This window comes from Pygoscelis adeliae, unplaced genomic scaffold, assembly GCF_000699105.1.
Source record: "Pygoscelis adeliae isolate BGI_AS28 unplaced genomic scaffold, ASM69910v1 Scaffold114, whole genome shotgun sequence".
NCBI classification, from domain to species: Eukaryota; Metazoa; Chordata; class Aves; order Sphenisciformes; family Spheniscidae; genus Pygoscelis; species Pygoscelis adeliae.
In genome coordinates, this window is record NW_008824587.1 from 1107281 (window position 1) to 1113589 (window position 6309).

The following is a 6309-nucleotide window of genomic DNA, read 5'->3' on the forward strand; positions in this document are numbered from 1 at the left end:
CTGCTCGCTCTGTCTCCTTAACTGCGTGTTTCTATCAGGCAGGTAATACATGATATAACATTAAACTTTTGGCTTCATCCTTTCTACGTTGCATGGTAACAAATACTTGCCATGCCAAGGGGCACTGTGCAGCAGCAGGGAAGGTGAGGGTGAGAAAGAAATATGGGGGATGGAAAAATAAAAAGGAATCAGAAGTTAAAGCCATGAAGGACATGGCCTTAGGAAGCTTGATTTGGAAAGGATGTCCCCTTTCCAAAGGGTATTGGGTTCTGCCTCTAACCCAGCAGGCATGGCTGTAAGTGTGGAACAGCTGCGTGGCTGGTTGCCGCTATGTAGAGCGATGGCAGAACATCCTGGTAAGCTGAGGATCTGCTCCTCTTCTCAGCTGGACTAGAAGCCTCACCTGGTGTCCTAGGGATGGAAGAGTGTCTGCTGTGGCGTAACAGTAGCTGTTGTGTCAGATCAGAGAGAGAAGTGCTGAAGTTTGGAGGGAGTCTAGGATATTTTGCTGGAGTTGGATGTGCTGCAGGCCTTTACCCTGCTTTGTGAGGAAAACAGGAGGCTTTTTGGCATAGAAAAGCTTAAAAATCTGATGCTTCATCCTTTTATTCCCCTTACCAAAGGCTCAATTCCAAGAAACATATAAAAGAACATAATTTTGTTATTTTTTTTCATAATAAGTTAGCAGTTTGCTTAAAAAGCAAATCATTATATGGACTAACTCATGATCTTGTGATGGCAATAAGAAAATTATTAGGGAGAGTATTAGTGTTCTTGCTGTATCCAGGAAGACTTTCCAAGAAACATGGTGTTTATACAAATTCCTCCTATGGAAGAACAGGACCAGAGTCCATTTCACAGATGCAAGGATGTACCATGCTTTGATCTATGTGGCAAACTCATATAACAATATAATGCTTGTCTGTTACTTACCCATGTGATTGAATTACACTAATACCACAGTGTGGGAGCAAAACCTGATCTGGTGCTGTGTCGGGGAGGAGCGGGGACTTGCCTCCGTGCACTTGATTTGTACAGACGTTCAGTGCAGTGGTGCCAAGTGTTTCCAGCGTAGATGTTATCCGTGGAGCTATACTAGGACAGAAGTGCCAAAAATGTGGGAAAATGCGGTGGAGGACTAAGCTACACGATCCTCTGGAAGAAGTGAAACCAGCTGGCAGGATGCTGGAGCTCCAGGGATCCCCGCAGAGGCAGCAGACACCTGCCACAGACTGTGCCGCACAGTGCTAGACGGTGGGTCTGTTCTCCTTGGATTAGCAAAGCTCAGAGTATAATTCTCACCTTGCATGCGAGCTGCGTTGCTGTGAGGTGATGGCCTGACCTTCTGGGAATCCTGCCACGCTCATTTATGGGCTTGCAGGTTAATCTGATGGCATGCTTAGATTTTTCTATAATGCCATGAAGAACCCAAAAGCACTTCTGCTGCTGTTCTGCTGAGTCCGGGTTTGCACGGAGGAGCTGCAGAAACTGTGTCTAGAGACGCTGGCAAGGGCTGCAGAGGACCCCTGGCTGATATCTGAGCTCTTGGGGAGCCTCTGTTTCCTGGTTTCTCAGACAGATGTGGAATATTATCTTTACAAAATCCAGAGGGGTGCCCTGTGGCTGTGCAATAGCCAGGGAGAGCAGCAGTGTCCTGTGCCTGAGCTCTCGCACTGTTTGCCAAGGCAGCCTTTTAAATGCATGCGTGTGTCTGGGCTGATCTCTAATTTTTAGCACCCCTGAAATTTTCAGGGAGAGCATGACAATGCTTTTAACAGCCCTCAGAGTGTGAGACAGCTGCAGAAAAACAATGTAGAATTGGTGTAATCTGCTCTGCTACAGCTTTGCCAATGAAAATCTGTCCTAGTGTCTGGCGTTGCTTCCAGCCCAGACGCGAGCTGTGCCCACCTGCTCTCTGCAACCTGGGAGAACAGCCATGTCTCTCTTTCTCTGCAGCTTTTTCTGGTTTGGGCCCAGAGGACTGTAATCACTGAGGAAAGAACTGTCACGGGCTCTCGCTGGCATGCTCTGGCTTGATGTCACCCTCTTCACTGGCTTTACCAAGTGGCACTTTGAAAAAGGAGTTGCTGCTTGTTTGGATTCTCTGGACTTGATTGCTTGGTTCCTGCTAATTGCTTTGCAACGAGTTCTGCAGAAAGTAAAGGAGGGTCAGGTTCATGCTGTTTCTGTTACTAAGATCACATCCAAATCCCTTTCAAGTGTGAGTGTTGGTGCAGAGCATCCTGAGCAGTCTCTTGGTGAGCTGTGGTCGCTCGGCATCTCCCTGGCTCAAAGCCTGGATGGCCCAGGAGCATGAGATCTGGGGTGTGTGTTTTCAGATAGATCCCAAAGGCCTCTTTCTCGGGCTGAAATACTTGGCTTGGGCCTGAAGGGAAGCAGATGAGACAGGAAGGGAACAGAACGAAATTGGCTGTAGGTTGCTGAGGATTCAGTGGAAAAACCGTGGTGTGAACTTCGTCATCGTTGCCTTTACCCTGCATTACGATGACAGTCCGTTTGCCTTGCCCTGAGCATGGATCAGTGGTTTGCATGGGTATGTGGGTAGGAAAGAGGCAGTGCGCAGGGAGTGCGTGCATCCTCTCTGACTGCTGGCGCTGGGCAGATGCAGGGGAGGTTTGGGATGAGGCTGTGCACGTGGAGGGTGCGTGGGCAAGGGGCTGAGTGGCTGGGATGGGCAGAGGTGGCTTCCTTTCTGTGGCCGGGCTTAACCGTAATACAGTCCCTAGCGTTGCTGGGACTTGGCAGCATCTTTTCAATATGCAGTTGTTTTTCTGCTGCAAGTCCGTGCCCCAAGGCAGGAGCAACTGGCAGGTTGAGAGAGGAAGGAGAAGGGGGGGCTGCAGTTGGAGAGGTTTCCAGGCAGCTTAAACTGGGAAAAGACTTGGGCCTGTGGCCTCTGCATTTCTGGGAAAACAAGACTTGCTTTCACTTGGCTTCAGAAAAGTAGTCTGGGTTTGCAGGAAAGGAAATCTCATAAGGCCCCTCAGCCTGTGCAATTGCACAGCACAACTGAAACAAATTGTGCTGGGTAGCGTTTGTGGTGCTGAGCTTGACCCCGCAGGCGGGTGCGGGGGTGGCAGGATCCCAAGGCAGGCTGTGATGCTTTGCAGTGAAAGCTGTCTTATAGCTCGAGTCCCGGGCTGCACGCTCACTTCATCTAACCTGAGCTGGCACGGCTGTGTTGTAGCTCCGCTATGGTCCCTGAGGACTCATCCCTGGTTCTGATGAAGAGGACAGGAGGCGCCAGGCAGTCCCCTCTTGCCCTGGGAGACCAGCTGGGCTGGGGTCCAGGGTGGCCCCATGGGAGCTGGCTGCTAAGTCCCTGCTGCGTGTCTGTGGGAGGCAGGTGTGTGGAAGACGTGTCTGAGCCTGGACATCTCTTGTCTCATTTACAGTGCTTCCAAATTTGGAAAGATAATCCCCCAAACCAGAATCCAGCCATTTTCAGTAACAAATTTGGCGTGAGTGAACCCCAGTATATTGGTGGGTAAAAGAAGTTGAATAGCATAAATAAAACAGGCAGTAAATAAATAAAATAGCTGTTTTCATTGTATAGCTGTTGATGAGCCAACTGTTTGTTTTTCTAATGTACATCTTAATTTTAACCCAGTGTATTTTGTACCAGGAGCAGTATGCTGATTTAAATCACAGCATATATTTTAGTGAGAGGATGGGTTGACCTAGTTGCCAAAGTAACGTTATAATGAAAAGCCATTCAGACTGCGTGTCCTCTCTTGCCCTCTGGTTTCTGGAAGTGACTGAAGGAAATAGCACTTCACTTCTGGTGAAATCATCCCAAGAGTGTTGTTTCATTGCAGTGTGATGGATTAATTTCACTGAAGGCACTACCATTGTACACGAAAGCAAAATGCTCTTGGAAAACTCAGGAAGTTTCCCTCATTGTGCTGAAATCATTGCGTTCACTTCAAGCATCCTCAGTGACAAAATCTGAATGCCTAAAAATTTGTCCTGACGCAGGGGCTGTTTTGCTTGCTACTCTGCATGGCACGTTTCAGATGTTAGAGCTGTTACCTTTGGCTGTGATCTGCAGGTTATGGGGGTGAGAGAAACTACTGAGAGCGCCGGTTGAGCATCCTCCTTTGTGCCTCCTGGGAAAGAGAGGTCATCCTCAGACATGAGCATCATAGCCCACTAGCATTTGGCAAGCTAGTGCTGTGCTGGCCTCTACGCTTATTTTCCTTTAGCTCAAATGGCAGGTGGTGGTGGCTGGGTTCATACCCTGCTGATGATCCATGCAAAGAAATTATGATCCAGGTTCTTCAAAAGGTTTCACTCTTGAAAGTGAGTTCTGCACAGTCGCTCTCCCAAGGCATCTTGATCAGTTCATGTGTTTGGTGGATTTTTTTTTATTTATTTTTTGGGAGTCAGAACATGTTTTAATGAATTAATTTGCAAATTGTTATCTCCTTAACCATCATTTCCTTAGACCCTGGAAAGTATTTGCATCTTATAAATTAAGTGCTTTGAAACTGGGCATCAAGTGAAACTATTGACCAGGACAAGATGAAATTCACATTTGCACCTTAATCCCATCTGAGCTATCTCAAATGCTGCCAGTTAATTACATCACATCATGATCCTTTGATATTTGAGTAATTTTGGAGCACAAAGGCTTAAATTTGTGCTCATTGCCTTTTAAAGGTTTCAGTCCTCAGATGACACAGAAAAATTTCATTGTTCTCTGTTCTTGCTATGGATTAAGCTGTATTTGTGGGAAGGATTTGGTACATGGATTCAAGATGATGATTACCAGTGTTTAATTTATTGAGAGCCCAATCCTTCCAGGTGTAGAGCGGGTTTCTAGAGGTCATGAGTATCTTAAGCTCCTGGAGTTGAGGGCATCTCTTTGGGCAGGGTTAGATGTTCAGTGATTGTCATCGTGTTGAGCTGATGGCACAAGGTGTGAGAGCATCCTTGCCTGGGGATGCTGTGCCTCATCCCCAAAAGAGGCTCCAGTTTGAGTGGTTCACTTGGCGCTTGCAAGGGAGGACCTAGCAGAGGTGCTGGGAGCCAAGGCTCCTGGGTTCCTTTCCATTCTCTATAGCTGACTCACTGTGGGCAAGTTATGTCTTGCTGTATCTTACCCCATTTTGCAAGAAGGAAGCTAATAGCTACCCCCGTACCTTTGCAAAATGTTTTGCGGTCCTTAGGTTGAAGAGTCTCTAGGCATACCAGTTCAGTATCATAAGTTGCTTCAAAAAATGCTACTAAAACAGCATATAACTCCTATCTGCCCTCAGTTCTTACCGTCCCCATGGATCAAACCCACAGAGGTAGTCATTCTGCATGGCCCTTGGTCAAATGGAGAGTTGTGTGCAGCCACAGGGGGGTTGTGTAAGCAGGGGAGTGCTGGATGACTTTTGCTTTCAAGCAGGCAATGGGAAGTTTGAATTTGAATTTTTGACAATGACGCAGCTTGTTGGAGCCATTATGAATTGAAATGGGGTCTTATTCAGCTCTGCTAATAAGAGGGTAAATGCAACTAAATACAGCTGTCTTCCTCACTGTCATTTGGTATTTATTAGCAAATATGCCGTGGAATTGAATCCCTTGTAAGTACTCTGCAGCTAATGGTAGACAGCAATTAACTGAAATAACTACTGTTGAGCACTGATGCTACCATCAGTGAGTGGAAGAAAAAAATCTGGAGCCAGCACATAGACCCAGTGGCTTCCAGAACTCTCTGTAGTTTTCCCCTCTGGATTCTCTGCTTCATGCCCTTATCTAAAGACTGCAGTGAAAACCGCTTCATCTTGGTACCCCCTGGAGCTCCAGCTTGAACAAACACTTCTCAAGCAGCAGTAAGTGTGTGTGTATATATTACTTTATTTTCAGTTCAGGGAGTCACTGAAAGGACTTGCTGCAATACTACTACCAGTGAAAGTGTGTGGAGTGGAAACCTTCTCCCCTCCAGATATGCTGGTGGCACAGAGCTGCCTCTGCAGCACCTCACATGCTTCGGGAGGTGTGAAGGAAACTGGCCAAAATGCTTGGAAGTAATTCAGAAGCTGGGAAGGACTGGGTGCAGCATTCATTGTTTCATCTTTGGCCTTTCCTCTCCAAACAAAACAAGAGGTTTTGTTTTCTTCCCTTCACTAATCAGGTCACATGTAGGTCAAAGTGCCCCAGAGGTTCTGCCCTCCATTGACTGGAGGGAAACCAGATTCTGTGTGCTGGTTTCAAAGTACCAAAAGTAGCTTGAGTCAGGCTAATTTCACGTGTATCTTGATTTGTTTGTCACCCTTCCCTGCCAGCCTGTGCTTGATG